Source organism: Manis javanica, chromosome 1 (genome assembly GCF_040802235.1).
Source record: "Manis javanica isolate MJ-LG chromosome 1, MJ_LKY, whole genome shotgun sequence".
Lineage (NCBI taxonomy): Eukaryota > Metazoa > Chordata > Mammalia > Pholidota > Manidae > Manis > Manis javanica.
In genome coordinates this window covers 241015247-241042637 of record NC_133156.1, presented here as the reverse complement: position 1 = coordinate 241042637, position 27391 = coordinate 241015247, and the positions used below count along the sequence as shown (strand labels likewise).

General features: G+C 48.8%; 1 protein-coding gene across 16 annotated transcripts in view; it reads right to left on the bottom strand.

The window, feature by feature from the left end:
• The window catches only part of MYT1L (myelin transcription factor 1 like), a 397051-nt gene that overhangs the window by 254664 nt on the left and 114996 nt on the right, over positions 1-27391 (bottom strand). For all 16 annotated transcript variants that reach the window (XM_073217345.1, XM_073217264.1, XM_073217324.1 and 13 more), the window contains exon 3: positions 16448-16561. The gene's annotated coding sequence lies outside the window, so the exon portion shown is untranslated. The remainder of the gene's footprint in view (positions 1-16447; positions 16562-27391) is intronic.

Below are 27391 nucleotides of genomic sequence, written 5' to 3'. Positions count from 1 at the left end.
ATATTTTCAGTAAAATCTAGCCCTTTCAATTCTCATGAGCAAATGTGAAAAATCTAATTAAAAAATTAAATGTAGACTAGCAGTTTATTGTGCCCTATTCATTGGAGCCATGAAAGTGCTTCCATCCTTCCCCAAGGAGCCTAACCCTGGTGTTCCCTTTACGTCTGTCCTACACTCGGCTGAGGTGGGGACCGGGTGAGGTGGCACGTTCTGCCCAGCTCAGACGGCCACAGCCGAGAGGGCCTCTGGGCCTCTGGAAGAGCTGAACCCCAGTGGGAAGGGGGAAAGCAAGACGTCCCGGCCTGAACAGAGGCCGTGCGAGGTCCCCGCTGGGCGCAGAGAAGCAGGCGATCTCAGGGAGACAAGAAAGGACAAGCACGTTCCTGCTGGATCATGTCAAGGTTTCTAAGGAAAACAAAACTGGTTTTTATCCAACTGCTTCTTTAAGTTTGGGAAGAAATCCCACGATTTCATTCAGTCCTGTCAGGTACAATAGTTGTTGATCGTGCTACAGCTTGTTTGGCAAAATGTGTGTCCTGCTGAAACACCAGTGAAGTTTCAGCTTAATTTCCACACCTACGGCTTCCTACCCAACTAGGAACATGGAATTCAGACATTTTTATAAAGTAAAAAAAATTAAGCAGATCAGTGCCTGCACTGTCTAAAATTGTAAGAATAATTATTAGCTTTCTGTTTAGGTTTTACCTCAACTTTAAAACTATATGATGAAATTATATAGCGGCTGTGAAAGTTCTTTAGAAGGAAAAGTGGTATACACAGACAGAGCATTATTATTATCATTATTCATAACTTTGCTTCATTAGTTTAAAAAGAGCATATCATGGAGCTCATGATTTTACCAAGTAATTAAGCAAACTTAATGTGCCTATGGACTTGACTTCCATAAAACAACCATTTTATAATATTATCTTATTATTCTGAAGAGTTTCTCATCATTTTGAGGGGAAATGTAGTGGGGGAGGAGGGAACTACAATTAATACTGATTCAGTGGTTACTGTTTAATTTTGCTACATTTTTTACAAACAGCACTATTTTTCATCCTCTTTTTTAACAAAGTCAGAGGCCCATGAGAAGAGCTGATGATACATGCATCGGACACATAGCAATGGTGCCAGATGGAAACTGAGAAAGCCCGTCCCCTGAATATTCCGAGAGAGCAAGATACCAGTTTGTCTCCTTACAAGTCTACCTGTTTTCTTACAGGATATGATGCTTTGCTTGGCTTTCATTTAATTTTATGAGAAAACGTCTGTTGCTATAGAAATGTTTTTTTAATGTGAGATTATCATCACTCTGGCTAGTCTTTGGGATTCTGAATGCAGCAGTCAGCACCTCTCTCAAGAACAGACTGGGTCTGATTCCCTAAACTTTTAACTGCAGACAGCGAGCCACAGGTGCAGACCCTCCAGGGGCCTAACGAAAGGACTTCAGCTGTAGGTCACAGGCTCAGCTCCCAAGGGGGCCTCTCACCTGGACCCTCATTTCGTTTCTGGGTCCCTGGCCTTCCCTGCTTGTCTCTTGATGTGCTCTCCTTGTAGAGCCCACACGTCCATTCTGGGGGTCAGCAGCACGCTGGTGCGTTGAGGTGGCTCTGGCCCCTGAACCTCACTCCTCCTGTGTCACGTCTTTCCTGCAAGCGGAGCAGGGGCACCCCCAGGATGCACCGTGCCCGCGGCCAGCGGGTTTGGAATGCTATTGGTGAGATGAGTCTTAAATATGCCTTGACTCTTGCCTGGCAGATTTGAAAAAAAAAAACAAAAAAAAAACTTCTAATCCCCTGCTGTTGTTTCCTGGAAAAAAAAAAACCTGCAAGGACAGGCTTGGCAGATTCACAGGGAGGTGTGAAGCCATGCGGGTGGCAGGGAGTCACCTCCCAGCAACGTGCATGTTCCGGGCCGTCATCCAAGAATGGTGCACCGTGCACCCCCTTCTCCGTTACAGCAGCCGGAGCCCCCACCTAGGCTGGGTCGCTGTTCTGCGGCAAACTGGAACTCACGTAAGCACATGTGGGCTCTTTCTACAGTGATAGTTTTGCTGTCCCCTCTCCATCGCACTGTCCACACACACATGCACACACACATGCGTACCCATGAGCCCGCACACAGGCATGTATGGATACACAAATGCATGTGTATACACACACACCTGGACCAGCTATAAAGGTGTCGATGTGAGAGACGGGCAGAGAGAGGCGACAGTCGGTAATCACCGGTGTCTTCCACTGCCGGGGGAGGGAACAGGAGGGGCTGGGGGCTTCGGGCCATAGAGGGCCTCTGGTGTTGAAGGGCCCCTGGAGGGCAACGAGCCATTTGCACCTGTACCTAGGGGCATTCTATTGTTCACGGCTGTCCTGGGACTAGACAGGTGTCAGGGGAAACTGAGGGCCTTCGTTGTGGGAGAAGTCCAGAACATTCACAGGAACACCCTCTTTTGCCAGGAAGGAGCAGTTTGCCCGCTCACGTCTCAGATTAACAAGGACACATTGCTTCAGCAAGCGGTCAGTGCTGGGACAGCAGAGACTTCTGCCCCAGGATGCAGGCAAAGCCAAGGTCTTTGCTCAGGAAAAAGCGCTGGGAAGCAGGAGGGCTGTCAGCCTCACGACAATGGGCCTGTTTTTCAGCCTGAACTACAAACATCAGGTAGCAAGTGGCCTGCCTCACCCCTCCTGTGCACTGCTAGTCCTAAGCAGGTTCAAGAGTCTAGGGTTACCATTTCTTCAGGCCTCTCTACCTCTTAGGCACCTATTCTGACTGGATCCTTATTTACCCTGCAAGTGTGTGTTCTAATTAGGCGCACAGGTGTGCATTCAATGGTTGTGAAGGGTGTTCAACTGGAGGCTTTGGAAATTCCCTTTAATCATCTGCACAACAGGTGTGGCGTGGGATGGATGCCTGGCTTCCCTGACCAGATCACAGATGCTCTGGGGGCCTGGCTGCTGCTGCTAAGGACAGGTGCCTGCACTCTGGCCAGCAGCCTTAGCCACATGCCTGTGCTGAGACCGCCAGCAAAGCCAGCAGTGGGCATCAGCACAGGGCACTTCAGTGCAGGGCGCATTCCCTGCACATCACTGTAGCTCCAAGATCTGTTACAAGGATGGAAAAGCCATGAGCAACCTCTGGACATTAAACATCCCCCCACAACTTCAGCTCTGTTAACCTATCAGATGATGTTTAAAACCCCCCATGGCTCTATCCTGCTCCGCCTACACTCCCTCTATGGCGCTGTGGTAACGTGCATCCTCTGGAGTATTCCACTCTGCACCATGTTATTCTCTCCTTATTCTCATAAACATGCCACAAGCTGTTAGAGAATTTAGTGCCTGAAATACTCAGATGCTGGGCTAGCACTCAGACGGGACCACCTGGGATGGAGCCAGGGCTGCCATTTAATGGCAGGGCAACTATGGCTAAGAGGTAGCCCACTCCTCCTTGCACCCCGATTCCTCATCTGCAGGTGGAAATAATCACAGTGGCAGCTTCACAAGGGTGTGGAGAAGTTTAAACAAGTTAATATGCATGCCAGCCACACGGCACAAAATGATGGTGGAAATTCAGGTAATGACAGTTCTTATTTACCATCATTATTATTTATGTGTCCATAACAAAGGTGATGTAAGATTTTCAAACAAGAATGAAATCTCCTAAGACACCAGAATTTTGCCCTCATAGATGCCTTTTCACTTCCTAGAACCTGCAGTCCTCACAGACACGGAAGGGGTACTGTTGTTTGGGGAAGGGGTGACGAGAAAGATGTGCCATGGTTCCTTACCCAAACGCAGCCAAACAGTCTTTGATGGAACACACTTCTTATGAAAGGATTCCGGCTAACAAGTGAAGACGGGACATTGGCTCACTGGCTTGTGGACCTGATGGGACAGTGGGTCCCGGTAATGAACGTCATGCCGGAGCAGTATTCCCCCCCAGCAGGCGCAAGGTGAGGGGTCACAGCGGCCTCACTGCATGGGACCTGGAGGTCGGCGGTAACATTACAGAAAGGGAGCCAGTCTGACATCATACATGTGCTTCTCGCTGGGAGGAAACAGGAAGACACTTACAGCATCCAGTCTGAATTGGACAAGGTCGCTAATCTAACCACCAGTTTGCTGGAAATACAGGGTCAGAGTAACATATTAAACAACACACTGGGGATGAAACCAGCAAAGCCCAGATGGTGGGGCCCTCCAGGGGACACACGGCCCGCCTGCAGCAAGCTGCCCACAGAGGCAGGGCCTGGGGAGAAGGGCAGAAGCCTGCACGGGTCAAAGAGGGTGTTGAGTCACTCACCATCTAGACACACTGTGGCCTCACCTGGGTTCTGATTCAAACAAGCCACAAAAATAGATCCCTCAGACAATCTGGGGAGTTCGATGGTAATTAAGACTTATTAAGGTTTTATAGGTGGTTATGCTTTCACAAAAATAAACTTAATACTTTAGAAACTCAAACTGAAGCATTTCCAGATAAAATTATACGCTAGCTTGGACTTGCCTCAAGGTAACCCATGTTTGGGCAGAAGACGGCATTGGGTGTAGACGGAACGCGCTCGGAATTCTGCAAGCCCAGCCAGTACACAACTGCGGCTCACAGCCACTTGTGCAGGGATTGGATCTTACATAATAGAAAGATAAAAAGCCAAAAAAATAAAAAGAGTAAAAAAAAATTTTTTTGAAAGAGCAGAATGAGTAATCATATTTGCCAGGTCACAGGTGTTGGAAGTGACATGTATGTATCAGGCTCATGGGCCTACGGTATCAAAGCAGGAGGGAGGTGGGAAGCCAGCTTTGGGGAGCCCCACAGAACTGGACCTCACTAGCCCGGGGAGCCGGCTGTGGTTTGGGGCAGTGGCTCTTCATTAGTATACATGAAAATTTGTGGGGTATTTGTTAACATATTTTTATTCAGGCCCGATTCCTGGAAGTTCTGATGTAATCAGTCTTGACCAGAAATTACAACTCTATGCAGAAAAAAATCGAGGTGGTTCTAACACAGGTGCTTCTGGACCCACTCTGAAAAACCCCACATCTGAAAACGCCCAGGCCCCTCATTTCATAAGCAGACACACCCAGGGGGCTTTGCGCTCAGGACAACAGACCCGGGTTCCAGGTCCACAGACCCGTGTCACTGGAGAAGCAGGGTCAGTGTGTGCGAGGAAGACACGAGTAGCACTTGGGCCTGAAGACTTGGCTCAGCAATGCTCTATGTCCCTTCCAGGCAGGCAGCTCGTGAGGACAGTCAGACTGGCAACGACAGGGATGTGGACCAGCAGAGCCGGGGAAGGACGCTGGTGGGCAGGGAGGTCTGGATGCACAGGTGGCCTTGCTGGCTTGCCCACTGCGGGGGAGGTGGGCACAGCACTGGGTCCCCCATCCAGGGGTCTCTACATTCCAGCTCCCCAGAGGCAGGTTGGGGACCTGATTTCTGTCTAATGCAACGTTTTAGCCTGGCTCCATGCCTTGGGCCTGTACAACCCTCAAGGCTCCACTTTGTTCTGGAAGCCACAAATTCCAGATGACAGAGCTACAAAATGAAGGGGCTGCCCAACCTGTATCAGGTCGTGATGTGAGCAAGAAATGAACTTTTCCTGTGCTGTGCTTCCTGCGTTTATTTCTGAGTCCCTTGTTAAACAGTGCAGTCCATCTGGACTAACTCAGACCATAGTAGATTTTATAGATGCTGGAAACATGCTGTCACCCTTGGGTGGCTTTGCATATTTCTGCTCTGATAGGTGCTTGGGGGTGATTTGATCTGCCACCTTCCCGAGGTCTGGGGTGGGGACCTCATTACCGCCTGACATTTGCTAAGAGTACCAGCTCTCGTCCGACCTGCTTTCAGATGTCCCCAGATTTCCTCCAAGAGCAACTCCGGAGGTGCACATTTCTGACAAAGTGCTTTAAGGGTTTATGACTGAAATGGACTTTATTCCTCTGCTTGTGGTCATGAGAAGTAAAGCAGCAAAGCAACAGAAGCAAAGAGAGCACAGGACACCCGCCCCCGCCTTGGCGCACCTGTCGGGACCCTCGGAGACACGAACAAAGATGTTCCCTGGTGTACAGTTTACAGCATGTATAGAAGAGAGTAGATCCTGCTCACGGACAGACCTGTATTTTCCCCTTGTGGACTGTCACATGCGGAATAATATTTAATGTAGTCAAATGACTACCTTGAGGCAAGTCCAAATGACTAACCCCAGAATGATTTCATATGGTTACTGAACAAAGAGTAGTGACCCCAATTTAGTCCCCCTGGATGGGGTCGGCTCACGAGGGCGAAGCAGCAATGCCGTGCAGGTGAGGAGGTTTGTCCTTCCGTTCTTCACAAAGTTAGGTCCCTGACGCTACCAGGGGCCGCCCCCCTTCCCCCCTCTGTTCCTGGGCTGTGCTTCCTCAGATGTGCTGAAGAAGCCCCTCGCTCCCCTGGCACCATCCACGTGCCGTGCTTTCTCGGATAACACCTCCTTCTGCACCTGTCTGGCTGCAGTTGGCTTGGACAACCCGGAGCCAGGCGCACAGGCATCTGGCCCCGCTCTCGGCCCGCCCGCCAGCTGTGTGGGTCCGAGCTCACCGAGCTCCCCATCCAGGTTCGGGGAGCTGCGGGGGTCAGGGCTGCATCTCTCCCCGTTTACTTTCCCTTAATGGAGGCCTGCATGACGCCTCCGGTGCAGGAGCCACTCAGAGGCGTTGACTGACTAGCAATCTGTTTTGTTTTCTGTGTGAGAATGAATTAAAAGAAATATGGGGTTCATAAAATTTTGACATTTTGCTTTGAGACTTCAGAGCAGGTGGAACAAAGCGATAAGCTGTCCGCAGATGGCGGGCGGCCTTCTTGCAGAGCCTAAGCAGTTTCTCAAGAGGAGGCTTTCCTGCGACGGCTTGCCCGTGTGACAGGTCCCCTCCCTGAGTATCCTGTGATGATAAAGTTCATTTTAATTACTCAGACACTGAACAAGGAAACGCGACGTGACGGGGTGTAGAGGACCTGGCGCTCGGAGTCCGCGGCAGCCCTGCTGTGAATGGGCGCTGGGGCCCGGGCGGGCCTCCCCGAGCACAGGCTGCTGCCCCCTCGCCCTGCAAGCACAGGGCCGGCAGAGCTCGCTGGGGTTCGTGGAGGGACGTCGGATGAAGGGTCTCCCGCTCTCCAGGGGCGAGGGGAGCCTTCAATAACTTCCACCTGGAAGGCAGTTTTTCTTTATTTAAATTGTGAAGGATTTTGAGTTCTACTCTGTCTGTGACATTTTAAATGAATCTTTAAGAAATAAATGTTTAAGGAAAATGGATGCAGTAGGGTTACCTTGCACCTTCATGGACCGTATTATACACACTGCCAAGTAAGCATCTGTAGGGTGCATGAATGATGCACACTCACACACACACTTACACACTCACACACATTCACACTCACCCACATGCACACAGTCACATTTTTCTGAACCTTTTGAAGGTAGGTTGCAGACATGATGACTACTCAACAGTTCTCTCCTAAGAAAAAAAAATGTCCTACACAACCCAAACATGATTTTAACCAAAGGACAGTTCGTAATGCCTCCATCACATCAAAAACACGGAGGCCGTCCGGTCCGTCCACCCCACCCCGCCCGTCCCCGCGGCGGCCTGCCGGGCTCTGACGCCGTCTACTGTCTGAAGCAAAACCGAGATGCGCGGGCACGTTCCCTCTATTGTTCTGAAGAATTTCTTCCAGGACTGCTGCTGTTTTTTCCATTTTTGTCATCTCATAGTTAGGTCCTGAATGATTTTTTTTTAAGAAAACACCTCATTTTAATACTTTTGATTATTATTAAATTATATATTTAGATTACAACTCTATAACCAGAAAAGTGAATAAGCAACGATACAGCTTCTTATTCTGTATTTTGTAAAACAGATTTTAAGTCGGAGGCCTTTAGAAAGAAGCACCCGGATGAAGCACGGTCCAGGCCGAGGTGGGGGGTGGGGGGCTCCAGCTGCCGAGGGCGCCTGCTGGGGGCTGGGGTGCCCCCTCCTTCCTCCCCTGCCCCCCCGCCCCCACCGCCTGTCCCTCCCCTCTGCCCTTCCTTCCTTCCTTCCTTCACATTTGCATGGCTCAAAAGTACATAAAAATGAACAAATGAACAAGTGTAAACGACCGAGACCCCCTGAGCCCTGCCTGCGGCTGCAGGGCCGGGACACACGGAAAACCCTACGCGCTTCCCGTCTCTCCTCCTGGAAATTTTACACGCCAGCAAATTCAAGCAAATAGATGTTCGCGGGCTCGTGTTTCCGCTTCTCTGCGTCTTGCTTTTTCTCCAGCGAAGAGCCTGGGAACCTTCGCGCGTCCCCGGGGCACTTGCCCCGGCCACGCAGCTGCACGGCAGGCGAAGGCCCCTCGGCTTGAGCAGCAGACGCCTAACAGGTGTAAAGCAGGGTTCTGCCGCCCCCGTCCTCGGGGAAGTGGGCACGTCGCGGCTCCTCACGGATAACGACAGGAACTATGACCGAGAGGGCGCGAGCTGCGCGCTGGCCACCGGGCTCCGCGTGCTACGCGCATTGCGTTACGCCGCCCTCAACAGCCCTGCCGAGCAGGAGGCAACCTGTTGCACAGGTGAGATGACTGACGCCCGGGGAGCCTGCGTGCTCGGCGGCCTCGGCACCCCCCCGCCCCCCAGCCAGTGGGGACGTGCCCACAAGCGCACCTGCCAGTCGGTGGTTACAGAGCCCGCATCGCCCCTTGCCGTGTTCGCCCCGCCCTGCGGCCCCACAGCCACCTGCACCCTCTTCACCCCATGCAGCCTTGAGACCCTCAACAACTGCCCCACACGCACTCAACAGCCGCTCTGGCCGAGCTCCTCCAATCCAACCTCCACACCGTCCGTGTCGAGGGACAGTGAGCTGCTGTCTCCCTTTCCTTAAACCCAGGTCCCCCATCTGCAGAACCTGCCCTGCACTCACCGTGGCCCCCACACCCTCCTGCTCCCACTCAACCCCCGGGGGCTTCAGATGGTAACGTGCATCTGAAAAGTGGGTGGGCACCTTGGGGTGGGCCCAGCGTTAACCCCTGAGGTCCCCCCATGCCTTCCCCAGGAGCACTGAGAACCTTCCCCTCTGGGGCTGCCTTACGCTCCATTACGTCACACATGCCTCTTACAGCTCTTTGCACAGAGCAGGTCTGATTTTCTTTTTTTAGTTTATGCCCCCTCCCCTCACTCCAGTTAAATGGCTAAACATGAACAGCTTAGTGGCAGAATCTGTATTTCCTTTTTTTTGTATTTAGAATTTCTGGCATGTAGTAGTTGACTCAAAAACGTGTTACATAAATGCACAAAATTATATACATATGTGTATGGATAACATTTGCAATGATTTTTTTTGACAATATATTTTATTTTAAAAGAATAGGCATTTATTTCCTTTTAATATAGTTTAAATTGCCTCCCTTTACTTGATCTGTAAGAAATGTAGAATCAGAAACAACAGAGAAAAAAAATAGATGACTTCAACTTCCTAACATCAGTGTTTGGAGATTTATGACCAAGGCACTTTGTAGGATGGTAGGAAGGGAGGTGAAGAAAAGTAAGGATGACGCGCAAGGGGCCACGTGTGCGGGGCACTCAGTGGGAAGGCCAAGGTGGGGGTTTGTATGGGTGACTGCACTGTATCTCTTTTAAAGTAGGGAGATGCACACCAGGGTGTTAGGCGGGGAATAATGGCATACAGGAAATGATCTTCCTGTGGCCTGTGACCCCCAGCTTACATCTTCACCTTTGCTAATGTCATGAATCAGCATGGAACGTCCTGTGCCCTGCTGTTCACACCTCACCTCTGCTGAGCTCACCCCACATCCACTCTCTCTATCCTACAAACAGGGATAACAACCTTCACGAGGCACATTTCATTCATTCTCTGATGAAACCAACACAGCTGCCTGGTGCCTACAGCCAGCACTGTGTGAAGAGCCGGGAGGAATCAAATAATGCATTGTCTCCATTGGCAGGAGCCCTCAAGCTTTCTGAGTGCCCAGTTGGCACTGAAAAGCTTTGGACCTGATGCTGAGATGGGGAGGGAAGGGCTGATAAGTTTTGCTGCAGATGCAGACCTGAAGTTTCTGGGTTGTTCATGGATCTGCTTGCCAGCAACTGTCCTTTTCCAAAGAACTTCTTCTTCCAAGAAATCAGGGGAGCTAGACTCACTCCAGCCCTCTCCAATGCCAACCCCCAGGTCCCTGAGCCGGGGAATCCGGTGGGCGATGCCATTACTCAGGGAGCTGCCATCTAGAGGCGAATCGGGGCACCTCTGCGACCCACTGCCCATTTCAAACCACCCACACGACCTACTTGAATATATCTCCTTGTTTTAAGGACTAAATTTACTGTTTTATATATTTTGTATCTCAGTCTCTTTAACAGTCCTGGTGAGAAGATTGTGTATTATGCCCATTTAATTCATAGGGAACCTTAGGCTCACATTTGAGTTCAGTAGCTTCTCCGATGTCACACAGACAGTGAAGTAGAATTAGGGTTTCTTGTCCAGTCTGGCTGCCTCCAAGTTTTTAACCCAAATTTCTGTTTCACGTTGAACTACATATGTGTCTAGCTGACCTTTTTTATAAATACTCAGGGAAACTCAGCCAGAGTGCCGGTCTGTGGGGTGCACTTCTGCCGCTTTCCTCCCACACATGTTGTCCTGTTTGACCCACACTGAAGTAATTTATTAATTACCAAATTACCGCCTTAAAGATACATGCCTTCCAGCAAATTATTTTTTGTGGAAAACATCAGTTAATGTTCTGTATTTTAACCAAATGATTTATGCTAATGATTCACATCCCTAAAAGATAAGTTTGAGACATTCATAAAATAGCCTTTAAAAAATAATCTATGGCAGATGATGAAAAAGCATTTGACAAAATTCAAGATCCATTCATGATAAAAACTCTCAACAAAATGGGTATAGAGGGCAAGTACCTTAACATAATAAAGGCCGTATATGACAAACCCACAGCCAACATTATACTTAACAGCGAGAAGCTGAAAGCTTTTCCTTTAAGATCAGGAACAAGACAGGGATGCCCACTCTCCCCACTTTTATTCAACATAGTCCTGGAGGTCCTGGCCACGGCAATCAGACAACACAAAAAAATAAAAGGCATCCAGACTGGCAAGGAAGAAGTTAATTGTCCCTGTTTGCAGATGACATGATATTGTATATAAAAAACCCTAAAGAGGGAGAAATGTGGGATTCACATATAAATCAAGTATAAAAATCAGATGAATAATCATATTTGACCTGATTGTTTATAGTTCATGATGCATGATCAACACCGAAAGTTTCTGTGATGACTGCCCTTGCACTGTTCACCATGTAAGAACTTATTCACTATGTAAGAACTTGTTCGTTATGCTTCAGAAGATTGGAGACTGTTGAGAATTAGGCTTGGGGTTGATTAATGATTGTGCATTGAGTCCCCTATACAGAATTTTATTGTTGTTAACAACCATATGATCAATAAATATGAGAGATGCCCTCTCAAAAAAAAAAAACCCTAAAGAATCCACTCCAAAACTACTAGATCTAATATCTGAATTCAGCAAATTTGCAGGATACAAAATTAATACACAGAAATCTGTGGCATTCCTATATACTAACAATGAACTAGCAGAGAGAGAAATCAGGAAAACAATTCCATTTACGATTGCATCAAAAGAATAAAATACCTAGGAATGAACCTAACCAAGGAAGTGAAAGACCTGTTCCCTGAAAACTACAAGACATTCATGAGAGAAATTAAAGAAAATACTAATAAATGGAAACACATCCTGTACTCATGGATAGGAAGAATTAATATTGTCAAAATGGCCATCCTGCCTAAGGCAATCTACAGATTCAGTGCAAGTCCTATCAAAATACCAACAGCATTATTCAACAAACTAGAGAAAATCATCCTAAAATTCATATAGAATCAAAAAAGACCCCGAATAGCCAAAGCAATCCTGAGAAGGAAGAATAAAGCTGGGGGAATTATGCTCCCCAACTTCAAGCTCTACTACAAAGCCACAGTAATCAAGACAGTTTGGTACTGGCACAAGAACAGACCCAAAGACCAATGGAACAGACTAGACAGCCCTGATATAAACCGAACCAAATATGGTCAATTAATATATGATAAAGGAGCCGTGGATATACAATGGGGAAATGACAGCCTCTTCAACAGCTGGTGTTGGCAAAACTGGACAGCTACATGTAAGACAATAAAACTGGATTACTGTCTAACCCCATACACAAAAGTAAACTCAAAATGGATTAAAGACTTGAATGTAAGTCATAAAACCATACAAAAGCAAAAATGAAATCATGGGACTACATCAAACTAAAAAGTTTCTGTTCGGCAAAGGACACCATCAACAGAACAAAAAGGTATCCTGCAGTATGGGAGAATATATTTGTAAATGACATATCCAACAAGGGGTTAACATCCAAAATATATAAAGAACTTACATGCCTCAACACCCAAAAAGCAAATAACCCAATTAACAAATGGCAGAGGATATGAAGAGACAGTTCTCCAAAGAAGAAATCCAGATGGCCAACAGACACATGAGAAGATGCTCCACATCACTAATCATCAGGGAAATGCAAATTAAAACCACAATGAGATATCACCTCACACCAGTAAGGATGGCCAGCTTCAAAAAGACTAAGAACAACAAATGCTGGTGAGGATGTGAAGAAAGGGGAACCCTCCTGCACTGCTGGTGGGAATGTAAGCTAGTTCAACCATTGTGGAAAGCAATATGGAGGTTCCTCAAAAAACTAAAAAATAGAAATAGCATTTGACCCGGGAATCCCACTCCTTGGAATTTACCCAAAGAATACTACTTCTCAGATTTAAAAAGACACATGCACCCCTATGTCTATCTCAGCACTTTTTACAGTAGCCAAGATATGGAAGCAACCTAAGTGTCCATCAGTAGATGAATGGATAAAGAAGCGGTGGTACATATACACAGTGGAATACTATTCAGCCATAAGAAAGAAACAAATCCTACCATTTGCAACAACATGGATGGAGCTGGAGGACATTATGCTCAGTGAGATAAGCCAGGCAGAGAAAGACAAATGCCAAATGATTTCCCTCATTTGTGGAGTATAACAATGAAGCAAAAGTGAAGGAAGAAAATGGCAGCAGACTCAGAGACTCCAAGAATGAACTAGTGGTTACCAAAGGGGATGGGTGGGGAAGGGCGGGTGGGGAGGGAGGGAGAAGGGGATTAAGGGGTATTATGTTTAGTACACATGGTGTGGGGATCACGGGGAGAACAGTGTAGCTCAGAGAAGGGACATAGTGGATCTGTGGCATCTTACTACACTGATGGACAGTGACTGCACTGGGGTGTGTGGGGGGGACTTGATAATATGGGTAAATGTAGTAACCATATTGTTTTTTCATGTGAAACCTTCTTAAGAGTGTATATCAATCGTACCTTAATAAAAAAAAAATCTATGGCATCATTAACATCTTTCCCAAGATTAACTCCAGATTATGAAGCTCCTGATCCATAATCTACTGCAATTTGAAATAATTCTCTTTTATATATCATGTCTTATTCCCTGCATTTTTTTTCTGGAGTTCTGGAGCATTTGAGAAAGCCGACTGAAAGAGTCACAGTTCACCAACCTGTGGGCATCTCGCGGGCCAGACCTGTATGACGGCTTGGTTTCAAAGACCAGCACCCGGGTCACCCTGTGGAATGTTTCTGTTTTGGCGTTAGGGTGCGACACCCATAGCTCCCTGCTGTGCGCAGGTGGAACAGTAACTCTGGGTATCGGTCCTAATTTGCTTTTATATCCCACACAATTTTCAGTATGACTGTAAGACATTTCTTGATAGGCATGTCGATAACGGCAGGAGAACACGGGAACGTCTCTCCCACTTAAACCTCTGGGCTCTTTGGCTTCCGCCCCGACTTCTGCGGACACAACGGCGCTGCTGTTTCTACCTTCTCGCGGGCTTTGCGCAGCTTCTTTCTTTAGTTCAGTCCTGACTATTCAGCTCACACACCAGCAACGTGCCTGTCTGTGGAGCAGCATGTCTGTAGACAATAATTTTAGACTTACTGTGTGAGTTTGCAAGTAATAAAATTTGAAAAGTGAGTAAGAGTTACATTCTGTTTTTCAAAAAATGACTGTCTAGTAAGGAACTCCTAAGTCGGATATATTCCATGGGCTGGTAAGTTGGTGCCTGAAGGCCGATCCACCTGCTGCTGATTCTGTAAACAGAGTTTTACTGGAACGTGGCTCTGCCCATTTGTTCACATGATGCGGCTGCTTTCCCACTGCAGTGGCAGCAGTGAGTCCTTGCTTCAGAGACCACAGAGACTGCAGACTGAGATGTTTACCATCAAACTTTGCAGAACGTGTTTGCTCACCCTGATTAGTATGGTGATTACACATTTTCGTTTCTTGGGTGCTCATGTGAAGATTTACACCTCATTCTCAGAAGCTATTGCTGTATCACATTGCTATTCCATTTTGGAATTCTAATCTGTTCATTTCAATCTACTGCTTTTTACTTCATAACCCAGGGGCTAAAGTATTTATAATAAACAATGCAACAAGCATATATTGATTATCTCCTGATGGCTAAATGCTAATCTTTAAAGGATGAGAGAATGGATAGAAAATACCGAGGAATCACAGAGTATAAATGCACAGCTTGCTGATGTTGACATCTGTGGGTGTTACCACCAGAGGTCAAGAAAGAGGTGGCTGACCTGTAGCAAAGACTGAGTGAAATCACACTCAGGAAGGACTCTGCAAATAAATGATGTGAGTACTGGCCGCTATCTGACTGGTGGAGGTCCGTGGGGATGGGCAGGGGCCTGCCAAGCTCATCTGACACCCAGAAGGGTCTACCACCCCAGGGCCTGCTTGGGGTGATCTCAGCAGACACACGGCAGGTGGTCAGGAGTGCGTACAGGAGAGCGGGAGGGCCTGCTGGAGCCTTGGAATCTCGTTACCTTCTGTCAACAAGTCCAACTATCTTCCTTGAAAAGGCACCCCTCTCAAAATCGAATGTCATTCCTCCATAGAGAAACCTGTTCAAGTCCAGGTCTGTCAAGTACAGACATGGATTTCTCTTTCAAAACTGGCTTATTCTTTCTTTCTTTTGTTTCGATCCACGGTGAGAATTGTTTTGCATGCTTTGTAGCACACTGCACTGGTGATCCTCATTTAAACGCGAACATTTAACTCCTTGCCAGAAAGGTCAATTCAACAAACTCACATTCAAAAATTAGACCCATATAAGTTATTCTACTAAGGGTTCTTTAACTGATGGCTAAAACTTGATGAGATTAGACAAAGCAACACAGCGTAAATGTATGGAACACCCATGGTTCAGAAAGTACTTTAAAGTCAAGTATGAGTTGAACACTCAATGTGTTTGGGTTGTTATGTATTTTAACTCCAGAGAAATGATTAAACGTAACGTCTCCCCCAAACCAAACCAATGAGTGAGGTGGGTTTCTTCAGGGAAAGTGAATAGGGTGCAGACAGGAAAATAATTAGAACAACTGTGCCCTATTATACCAGTTCATAAAACTCTTAGAGACTGTGGCACCCAGCAGACCCCAGCATATGGAAGGCAATCCCCGCCTCTCATTTCCTGCAGCAGCAGTAGTTCTATTATCAGACAGGCAAATGGGGTAGTCAGCAGACAAATAAATTACTAGCACACAGTGAACCTTAAAAGACATGCCAGCACTTTCCTCCTGGAGCGTCCTCAGAAATTACTATACCACCAGAATCTTCCCGTTTTTCTCCAACAAAGTAACACGTAAGACGTGCTCCCAAGTGTGGGGATGGAGCAGACAATGCCGGGCTCCTGAAGGCAGTTTCATGCACACATGCAGAAGCTGAGGTTTTGCAAAGGCGAGATTTTAGTCGCATCCCAAGCATGCCGACCCCAGCCTGTGAATTCCCTAAAAAACATGGCGCTCAGATAGCAGTCATTTGGTGTGTGTCTCACCCCTGCCTCCGGCTCTCCAAGACATAATTAGTGAACTTTAGTATCTACCTATTCCTGAAGCAAATGTGGGTAGTTTCTGTCTTTTTTTTTTTTTTTTGCAATGATTCAAACGGAAACATTCCCTCTGAGGGTCCCAGGACCACTTCTCTCCCCGCCAGCAATTCTGAGGACACCTCACAGGGTGTATACGCCGTTCCCGCCCTATGGAACTTGAAGAGCAAGAACAACGTATGCGTCGTCTGCTTTCCCCGCATATGGCTCTTTGTGGCCTCCACTGCCTGTCGGAGACAAAGCATACAGAGCTGTACCTGCCTCTTAGAAGCCAGGAAGCCCAGGGAGCTGAGATGAGGGTAGCGACTCAGAGCAGCGAATGGGGGTCCCCCAGGGAAGCAGCCTCGCCCACTGCCACCAGGGAGCCCAAGGGCAGTACCTGAACTCAGTTGCCTGGAGGTGGCTCCGTGGATCCGATTTGCTTCCTTGGTAGGTCAGGGTTCAGGGGTGCCCACTGGACGTGATTTCACCAGTTCTCCTTGGGGTTCATTTTCTGAAAGACAAAACCACACAGCATAGTAACTACATGAAGAGAGGGGGACAGGCAAGAATCCTGTGCTGTTACATTGCAGAGAGAGTTACATTTAAAAATAGGTAACTGCACATTAGGAAGTGTGCGAATGATTTTTACTCAGAAACTCCAACATGAGAGGCCCTGTTGGACAAGTAGAGAATGCATTCAGACATTGAGTTAATTTACTTTGAAATCCAAGATATTTACCAGTTTTAAATATATGTCTAGTTTGAAGGTCAAAGGAAGTACACTTAGTATTTGGATTGACCAATTACCACCTGGTTTGTGAGGTTATTTCCTTCAGTAACACTTTGATGCAATTAAGAAACAATCTAGTAAGTGAGAAATATCTTAGATGTGTAACTATTTCTTGGAAATAATGTGATTACATTCAATACAAAATGTTGTCTGTGGATGATACAGGTGTTTGTAAATGTCATCTCGGGTTTTATCTGGGCAAAACAACAACAAAACATATTATCTTCATTCATATAAATTTAGAATTTATTAACTTTCAATCAAGGTTGTCTGCAATACTGTCTCAGTATTAGGAACTATTGACCTAATTGGAAAAGAAAGTACCCAGTTCATTTCAAACTGTATGCCAAAGAGAGAATTTATGTTGTCAAAAATAAAAATAAAAAATGATAATGAGTCAGAATATCAGAAAGTGGAGAGAGGTAGGTGTCTCTGCTGTTTAATCTATTATTTCTGGTGCAGACCTTCCAGTTCAGAGATGCTCATTAAACGGCGTCTACGGCAATAGCAGACGAAGTGTTAACGGGCAGCAGTGAAGTGTGTCAGGCAAATGAGGGGGCCCCCGAGGGCTCTCCACGCTGCTTGAGATCAGCCGCATCCGCAGCACCACCACACCCCTCTGTAAGGTACTGGGCTCTGCTTCCTGCGTGTTATCTCGCAATAAAGAACACTTCCAGGGTGCTTAGCAAGTGGGATTTAAAGTAACACACAATATCCTGTGAACACACAAGCAGCCTACAACCGTGACAAATTTTTATTATTTTCCCTAATAAGAATTCACCAAAACAAACACATAGGGAACAGGATAATTTAGAAATATGCACGTGGAACTAGAAAGGTTTTAAAATCACCCTGAAACATCAAGGTTGAATAATAGAATGAGAGTTAGAGTATTTCTTTTGTGTGTATCATTGTCTAGAATCCTTAGTTTGGAGTTATTTTGTAATATTTCTACACATACTAAGCTTCTAATACAAATTATGATTCGTGGTTTTCTTCATAGTGGTGTGCAGCCTTCTGTGCTGGAAAATCTTTGAGGGGAACAGTGTGTTCTGTGGCCTTTTCCTGTGTACCAGTGATCAACACACATGCAAATGCCCACACGCCCACAGGCCTACATGCATGTACACACATGCGAACAGTACAAGTGAAAGAATTCTTCTCAACACGACTTGTTTTTATTTACAGTAGGACTTGCAAACGTAATGCTTAGTGAGAAGGGCAAATGTCCCCAAACCTTCTTAGCGACTCGCGTCACCTCTAGATGGCCGGGGGCAGACAGGCACCGTCTGGGGTGAGCAGCCATATCCTTTCCCTGCAGGACACAGGGGTTCTGGCTGTGGACCAGCGGGGGTTCACGCATGCCTGCCCAGTACCCACAGTGACCTGGACCCCATTATCCCCCCTTCCTGGAACTGGCGCCTGCTCTCTCCATCAGATTCTGCTAAGGTGGTTACATATCAACCTGACATTGAAATAGCAATGTAACTGTTCAAAGGTATACTTGTTCTTTTCATGAAATATTATTAAATACATAGACTGTCATGTTCATGCATTATTTCTCAATTAGCAAGTCCTAACTTAGCCAAGATGGTGAGGACAGTTTTTGGGTCACCGAAGCTCCTGAAGTTCAGGCTCTGTCTCTGACAGCGAAGGGCTGGGCTAAAAATGGAAAGCATTTCCTTTAACTCCAAAATACTGAAATGACCTGCAGTCCCCGCAGCCTCACGATAGCACTTGACATGAGTCCCTGGCCAGGGACCCCTTGCACAGGAGGTGAGCCCCTCCCACCTGTGAGCTCACTTGGTTGCCCCCATGTTTATTCATAGAGCAGGTGCGTGCTGGCAGCCTTGCATGTGGTAAGCGACACTTGGCCCTTCTGCCCAGAGCACGTCTATCGCCGGGCAGCCCTGATGGCAGAGGCAGCTGCTTCGCCTGTGAGGGCTCCCTGTGACCTCCCAGCAGGTGTCAGCACACTGAGTCCTGGACGCTGCCCCTGCTGAGTTCTGCTGTAGAGATTCTCTGACAACTCGGTTGTGCAGAAATGGCGCGTGCAGGTGGCACTCTGCCATCCGGATCAATGCTGCAGGAGCATCTACCAAGAGAAATATCTCTCGCCCTTTCTTTTGCTTCCTGAAAGTTCTACATGAGATTGGTTAAGAAAATGAGGGGCATGTTGGGATAGTTCTGTTCCTCAGGCTCCACCACCAAACAGTATGAACCAGCGAGTCCCCACAAGGCCGTGAGGAGCAGATCCTTCTCAGTCCACAGGCCCCGGGGCTCCGGAGAGCTTGCAGGGACGAGCCCGAAGGCCCCCCACCTGGCTCTGTGGGCACCCATGCCTTGGTGTGCCTGCTCGCTAGGGGGTCTTCCGTGTGCAGCAGTGGCTACGCTGGGGGTGAGTACTGGAGGGAAGCGGCGTCAGCGCCACTGTGGAGCTACGTGCAGCCCGGCCTGGGTGCTCTGTGGCTGCGCATGCCTGCGGCGCCTCTGCTTTCCTGCCTCGTCTCCACTGTCCACAGAGGCAGGATGCCCTGCCCACTGCCTGGGCAGAGATGAATAAATTGCTTGTATGGAGTAGGTTCTCCATCAGTCTTTCCTGCTTGATTAGAGGGATTATGTTTCCCTTTCTGCCAAAATAAAGAAATTTTAGTAAACTAAATTTACTTGCTTACATTCTTAGTTTTAGAAAATGCTCACAAGAGGGTAGGTCAGTTTCAGTGTCCACTTGGGTGTTTCAGAGAAAAGAAAAGTGACCATTTCCAGGAGACCAAGATGATCAGGCAGATACGGAAGAGGAACGGTAATAAGTGAAGTAAATGAGTGAGGATTTCTTCAGAAGAAATAACAGCAGATCAGAAGAATTGAGTGCGAGCAGATCTGAAATCACCCTTCCTTCATTTTTAAATCTTATGCACCTCTTCATTGGGTGTTTTGAATCTAATTCATTACACATTTGTGCGATGACTTCCATCACATAGAGTGTGGAAATGTATTTTTGACACCTAAGAAGTTGCAACTCTGCTCCATACAGGGGCCTTCCAGTCTTAGCCTTTCCTACACGGTGGCTTTTCTCAGAACATGACTGTGATCCGCACTTTTCAGAATGTGACTACAATCAGCCTCTCAGAACATGACTGTAATCTGGCTGTTCTCAGAACGTGACTAATTGACCTCTCAGCAAAGGGCCGTTCATTCCAGGCATCAGCTGACAACACAAAGGGACACCTGTAAGTGCAATTTGTAATCTGGGTTTTTTATACATAAACACTCCATATGCATGATCTATTCTCAGCTATCCTCCCAAAGTTAGACCTGGACCTAAAGCCACCACCACATAGCTTCTCCCAGCACTAAAAAGGAGACCCACACTTCCCACCGTGGGCTCTTGGGGAGCCCTGGCAGCTTTTAGGGAGGCCCAGTGGACTTGTGACCCAGAGGAATGGGCATTGGAAGCTGGTGGGTTATGACAGGATTCTCTCCAGACTCGTGTGGCGGTGAAGGCGGCCTTGCTGTGAGGGTGTGGCAGTGTGTGTATGCACTGTCCACCCTAACAACTCAGCTGCTGGTTCCCACCACACGTGTCAGGCACGTGCGTGCACAGATGCTCATATAAAATTGTTCAGTGCCGTAGAGTGTATAATGAAAAATGGGAAACCACCAGTGGTGGCTTGGTTAGATTATTATAAAGAAACAATCTAGGATGGGTTTGTGTGTACAGACAGGGCGGGGTCACCAAGGTGCAGAGCAAAAGGTAAGGGACGGTGCAGAGCAGCGTGCAGTCGGCCCAGGTGTGCACGCCACACCAATCGCCAGCGCGTGGGGCGCTTTCTGTTTACATGTGTACGTCTGTAAACATACGGAAAGCCTAGGAATCGGAGCAGAGCTAACGGCTAAAAGGGATCATTGCTGGAAAAAGGAGCAGGATTTTGAGTAAGGAGGATATCACTTTCATCTGAAGTCCTCCTAATCGATTAATATTTTATTGCTGAAGCAAATTCATGTAATGTTCATGAACAACAAAAAAAAACCCTGAAAAAATATGAAGATATTTCCATATATCTACTACTATTTTCAAAGGTTATGTATCAATTATTGTAAAGAATGATTAATGAACAGGTTAAACATTAAGCTTCCAAAGTCACGTAATATTTACAAGCAATTCTCCAAAAACCAAGCCATTCATTACTTCCCAGAATATTTATAACTGGTTCTGGGATCTGCTGACTGTTTACACATCAATAAACAATGCTACAAGGAAATCACATTTAGGCTCAATTAGATGATTCTAGCTCATTAGAAAAAATTCTTCCAGAGTAAGCAAAATGATATAGAGAAGCAATTAAACATGGAGGCAGTTAAAACAAGGGCGAAGCAGGGCCCGGCCAGGAAGGCGAGTGATGCGCAGCCCCAGGGCCCCTGGCAGCCTGAACTCGCCGGCGCTCCCGCAGCCTGGTCAGGCCCCCCAGCGCCAGCCGCCAGTTAGGCAGTAGGATTGTGGCGCGTGATTCACCAACAGCCAAAAGCAAGGCTTTGGGGCCACTGCCTCCCGGAACGGAGAGCGACCTTACGGATCATTCAGCTGTGCGTTCTTCTCAGCCTCGGGTGCCAAAGCCAGAGCAGCTGAACATCTGCCTGTGAAACGTGGGGAGAGGTGTGCCAGGACAAGGGCCCAAGAGGGGGCCCCCAGCACCTCCCGACTACACTGAAATACTTCTAAGGAGATCCAATAATCAGGTTAATTTTATTGATAATCCCAGGCTTTCGCCCTCAGAGAGCACAGAGGATGACTTGTTACGTGATGCATGAAGGTGAGGATTGGCCACGGGGCCGTAACGCAGGTTCTGCGATGTGCGTCCTACAGCAGGACTTCGTCTGCAAGCCTGCGGCTCTGGGCACGAGCCCTCACCCGCGCACGGCTGGCCCGCAGCCTTGAGACTGGGCTCCAGCTGTGCTTATGTCCATACACGGAGGCTTCCCGGCTCCTGCCCTCTGCCTTGCCCCCGCCTCTGCCATGCAATGGGTGATTCTTACTGGAATCAAGCTTTCTAGAAGCAAGGCCAAGTGCCGCCCAGTCAGAGGACCCAGAGGCATCAACCTGACTTCCTTTCTTTCCTTGGACCCCCCTTGGTCCGGATCCCAATGACCCCTGAGCCGAGTTCCCTTCGCCTTCCCCTGGCCACCCCCTCCTGGTCCTCCTCCTCCCGCCCTGTGAGACGTCTTGATGACTCTGTCACGTCATGCCACTGCTCAACACCATGTCCCCTCAATAATAACGCTATCATTTTCATCATAGCATCTTACACATCCATCACAATTTAAAGCTAAAAGTGTTTCACGCACAAACATGCAAATTTTGCCCATTTCCCCAGGTGAGGAAGACAAAGTTTGGATGGAGAGCGTTGCTTTAATCAGTAAGAGCCAGTGCAGAGGGCAGCGTGGGGGCTACAGCCCCTCTCCTGGGCCTGGCCTCTGGGGCCCAGCAAAGCTTGACCAAGTCACGTCTAATTACCGCCCCATGAGCTTGGCTTTCGAGGGCTTCGGTGCCCTCAGATACAGAGGCCGCTCTCTCCCCTGGTCCCACCCTCCCCCTCGGTGTGAATGCCAAAGGGCTTCAGCCATATCCAGCCCCCCCATTCACCTGCTCAGAGACCCCCTGGTGTCTGTAGCAGGGTGGGGTCCTCCTTCCCTCCAGCCAACTGTCACAGGTCGCTGACCACAGACACGGCTGGCCTTCACTCCTCGCGTGACCGTGCTGGCTGACTCCTCAGGTGCTGTGACAGATGGTTAAGTTTCCTGAAGGCAGGAATTGTATCTGTTGCTCTGTGTGCCACCAGGGGTCAGGAGAGACGGAGCTCATTAAATAATAATACTGATCTGAGCAGGCTATGCAGGGAGGAGGACCCCAGGGGTCTCTGAGCAGGTAAATGGGGGGATACTGCTGAAGCCCTTTGGCATTCACACTGAGGAGGAGGGTGGGACCAGGGGAGAGAGCGGCCTCTGTGTCTGAGGGCACTGAGACCATCTAAAGCCAAGCTCACGGGCTCCTCGGTGAAACAGAAGATGCTCACTCTCCTGTGAATTCCTCACACTGTCCAGCATGTAGCCTGTGTCACATACTCCTACGTGTTTATTGATCAATCGGAAAAATATAAGCTTAGTTTGTTCCAGCTGCTATAACAAAATACCAGACTGGCGGTCTTACAAGCAACAGAAATTTATGTCTCAGTTCTGGAGGCTGGCAGTCTGAGGTCGGGTGCCAGCATGGTGGGGAGAGGGCCCTCCTCTGGCTGCAGAGCACACACTGTGCTCTCACGTGATGGAGGGGGAAGGGGATGTTGGGGGGCTGTTATAAGGGTGCTGATCTCATCGTGGGGGCTCTGCCCTCATGACTTAAGCATATCCCTAAAGCCCCACTGCTTAATACTGCCAACTGGGGATCAAGTTTCACCTACGATTTTCAGGGAGCACAGTATTCAGGCCACAGCGTCATCCTTCAAACATGGGCAGGCTGCGTACACAGCCTGTGTTGGGAAGGCAGGAGCCGGGCACACGTCTGAGTTCATCATGTCTTCTGTGAATGTGTGGCAGGGAGATGGCTTGATGAGGGTGTGTGCACACTCACAAGAACATTTTTCACTCTTGTTCCTGAGATGCAGCAACTCCATGGTTTGAATCATGCTTTTAACTGCTCGCTGAACTCCACGAAATCTGTAGTGGATCCTTGGGGAGAAAACCAGAATCGCAGCGGCAAGACCCCCTCTTAGAATATATGTAATTACTGTCTGTCAACAGCTGTGATTATAGAGTGTGACTTAAATATGTTATTAGTTCTACTTAAACCAAGGCCCACATTCCAAACAGAAAATTCTGACACTAAGGGGCCTGGGCACATTCAGCAACCTTCATTTCTGACAGACTGCGGAGCAGAAATGCTTTCTTTTCTCAGGATGAAATGGACGTGCTCCCGGGCTCCCTAAGACTCACAGCCATTTCTCCTGCAAGGAACGCACGGAAGGTGTGAACTGAGAAATGAGATTGCTCTAAGTAAGTATCTCCAAGGAGCTGCTCCCAAATGACAGAAAAGGACCTTCCCAGTGAGAGCATTTTCATGCCGATTTTTTCATTGGATCCTCAAGGCAATCCTGAGAATCGGACAAGAAGATATTGTTAGCTCTATTTTCAAAGAAAAACAGGCTCAGAAAGGTACCTCACCTGAGATCATAGAGCTGGACTTGAACTTTGGTTTCCTGAGTGGGTGTTTGCAGAATCTTACCTTTTTAGTCACCCCCAAACACTGTGGGTAACACCCTTGTGGAGTGAAATGTGCTGAATCCCCAAATCTGACTCTACTGCTCCTTGGAAACTGGGACCAAGGGGAGGAGAATCAGGGGCCTCACATACCAGGTGAAGACCTGGACCTACCCGGACCTGCCAGCTGCGGGCTGGGGCTTGAGGGGCTGGGGAAAGACCAGCTCCAGATGGTCGCACCAGAGCCCACAGCGACCCCCAAACTGCACACTGGAAACGCGCTCTATGAGCATTAGTTCTTTGAGACTTTGTCTTTACAAAGCACAAATGATACTGAAATAGCTAATACCTTAAACACTATCAACTCAAAAAATATTTACTTTTCATGCAGCAAGAAAGCATTTGAGGAGTGGGGGCCGACCAAGTATCGTCCCTCTAGGCCTCTGGTCTCTGACACACACACATGCATGTGCACACTCGTCTTCAGTCTCACACACATACACACTCCCGTTTTCAGTCTCTTTCCCACAGGGTAGAGCTCTGGAGGGTCGCGGTTATAAGGCCTTGGGTGCAGGATGCACGGAGGGTCGGAGACGCAGAGCGTGTCCCCGCCCGGACCCTTCCCAGCGCAGCAGCGGGCGTCCCCTCGCGGTGGCTGGCCACCCAGGGAGCTCGGCTCTGCCCTGTGCTGGCTGCCGCCTGCCACGCATTGCACTTCAGATCGTCGGGGGGAGGAGTGGCCTGGGCTTCCCCGGCTGTCGTCATAGAACAAGCAGCCCGGAACCAGCCCAGCCCCAGCGGTGGGCATGCAGGCAGGTGAACAGGCTGCAAGATGAGGGGACCAGGAGCCAGGGCAGAGGCCAGGGCAGGAGGGGGTGCACACACAAATCCTGTGGTCTGACGGTAAGGCCATGGTGCTTAGAGACCTGCACAGTGTCCAGGTCACCAAGGGTGGGACCAGGTCTTCAAGGGTCTGTGACGGCTGAGCCTGACGGTCCTTAGCATGAGACCAGGAGCACAGGGAACCTGTGGGAAGCAGTAGATGCACAGCAGGGACAGTGCAGGAGAAGGGCACGTTTGGGTTGTCGGCCCTGCCGGGTCCACAACCCATCCTGTAGGATGCAGGGACCCCGCAGATTCCCATACACGGAATGATGGGGCCAGGCTCCCGCTTCCCAACAGCAGCAGAGGAACAGAGTGCCAGGGAGGGACGAGGGACGGCCAGCCTGCCAGGAGGGGGCGCAGGGGAGGGGCGTGAGTGGAGAGAGACCAGCTCTCCCGCCTGGGCAGGGACCCCGGGAGCCGGGAGACCCAGAGCCTCGGGGCATCCCCAGGGGCAGTGCCCGTCCTCCTGCCGCACGGGGATGGGGGACACACTGGGGCGCCAGGCGGTTCATGCCTCCTGAAGCTCGCTTCTTTCTCTCTCACGGCCCCAGCAGTGATATAAAAGAAGAATCTCTGCTCACAGAGCTCAAAGGGGGGCAACCTTTTGGATTTTTGAGATTATGTTCTACTCGGTGGCCCCATTCGGTTGTGACTAGGTTAAGAAGGTTCTCAGCGTGATAAGGTAAAGATCAACATTTCTGAAAATGCTCTTCAGGATCGTAGCTGTTTGGAGGTATAAGGCAGTTCACAGTTCCAGGGTTAGCTTCTTGCAAAGTATATACTAGAAAAGAACTTTGGAAACATAGCTAAAATCTGTAGAAATGTGCAAAGATAGAACCCCTTTTTCATTAATTTTAATTTTAAAATTTCTGTGGATGTTATATCTTTGCTTAATAATTTCACTTTTTGGGGTAGAGAGAAAAAGAGGAGGACCCAAGGAAGTCAGGGACGGAGGAGGACGGAGGGGGCAAGAGGGCTGGCTGGCAGCTGGGCAGGAGCCAGAGCCCCGGACCACGCTAAGGCTGTCTGTGCTGCGGGTCCGCCTACCCACAGGGGGAGCCCCAAGGAGCCCCAGGATTCTGGTGTATCAAACATACAGTCACTAACAAGAACAAAGGAAGCGCTAGGCATGTTTTCAAGGTTAATGTGTGGAAGTTCAGAAGAAAGAGCGGGCAAAAAGCTGGCCAGAGGCCAGCTGGTGCGCCCAGACCGGGAGAGGACACGGGTCATGCAGCCAACGAGATCAGAAGAGAATTTGGAGGAAGTTCCCCAGGGCCTGCCTCCTGCCAACGCTTTCCTTATGCACAGGCACGTTTTAACTGTATACACTTAAAAATGGCCAGTTTAGGCGGCAAAGTAGTCTTTTTAAACTTCTACATTTTTTAGGTTGTTCATGGGACAGCTGTACCAATAAACAACCTCTGGGTGACAGTCCCCACTCCAGTCTGCCCGCCCCGCCCTGGCACCGTGCTGGACCCCCGCAGCTGAAATTGCTGGCAGGCAACACAGTCTGCGGGGAGGCACACACTGTACCCTGTGCCGTGGGCGAGAGGCCGAGAGCCCCTGGGGGCAGCTCAGCACTTCCGTGCGAGGCTCCAGGGATGGCCTGCTGCGGCCCCCACCCGGGACCGCCTGAGCCCATGGGAGCCCTCCATCTCTCTGGACTTCAGTGCTGGGCCTTGCGGGGTGGGCGCCTCGGCAGGGCTGTTAGAAGGACTGGGATGCACAGCCCAGCATCGTGGAGGGCTGGCCGGGTCGTGAGCCCCCCGACAGTCAGCACTTGCCTCACAAGAGTCCTGTGATGCCCCCAATCTGTCCGGTGGGCACAGGCTGCTGGGACAGAATCGCCACAGACCAGTGCCCGCAGCAGCTGTCAGCTGGGGGTGTCCCACACGGCAAAGAAGCAGGAGGAAGCCCCCTCTCCTGTAGGGGCGCTGACCCCCACACGAGGGCTCTGACCCGTCGCCACCCTGGGCTCCGACCAATGGCCCTCTGGGGGCACGGCTCCCATCAGTGAATCTCAGAGGAACCGAACATGCAGCCCTTAGCAGTCTCTGGGGAGCAATGAATGCTTCCCCGATTGCCTCCTTGTAAAAGGCACAAGCTTTACAAAATAGTAATAGAAAAGGGATTAAAAGCAAGTGTGGATTAGGGCATTTTTAGCACAATTTATATAATGTCTCTATACTATTTAAAGTTTACTAGTTGCTCAGGACTTTTAATTTCTTGTATTTTAAAAGCTCATTCTATACCAAATGAATGACTCACAATAAATTGAATCGTGTGCAAATATATTGATCTGATTAGTGCCCACTAGTGGGAGGGGTGAACTTCAGGTCTTCCTGAATCCCACATTCTTTATTGCTTAAGTGTTTCTCTTCACCCTTTAAAGCCAAGCCAGCATGCACAATGCCA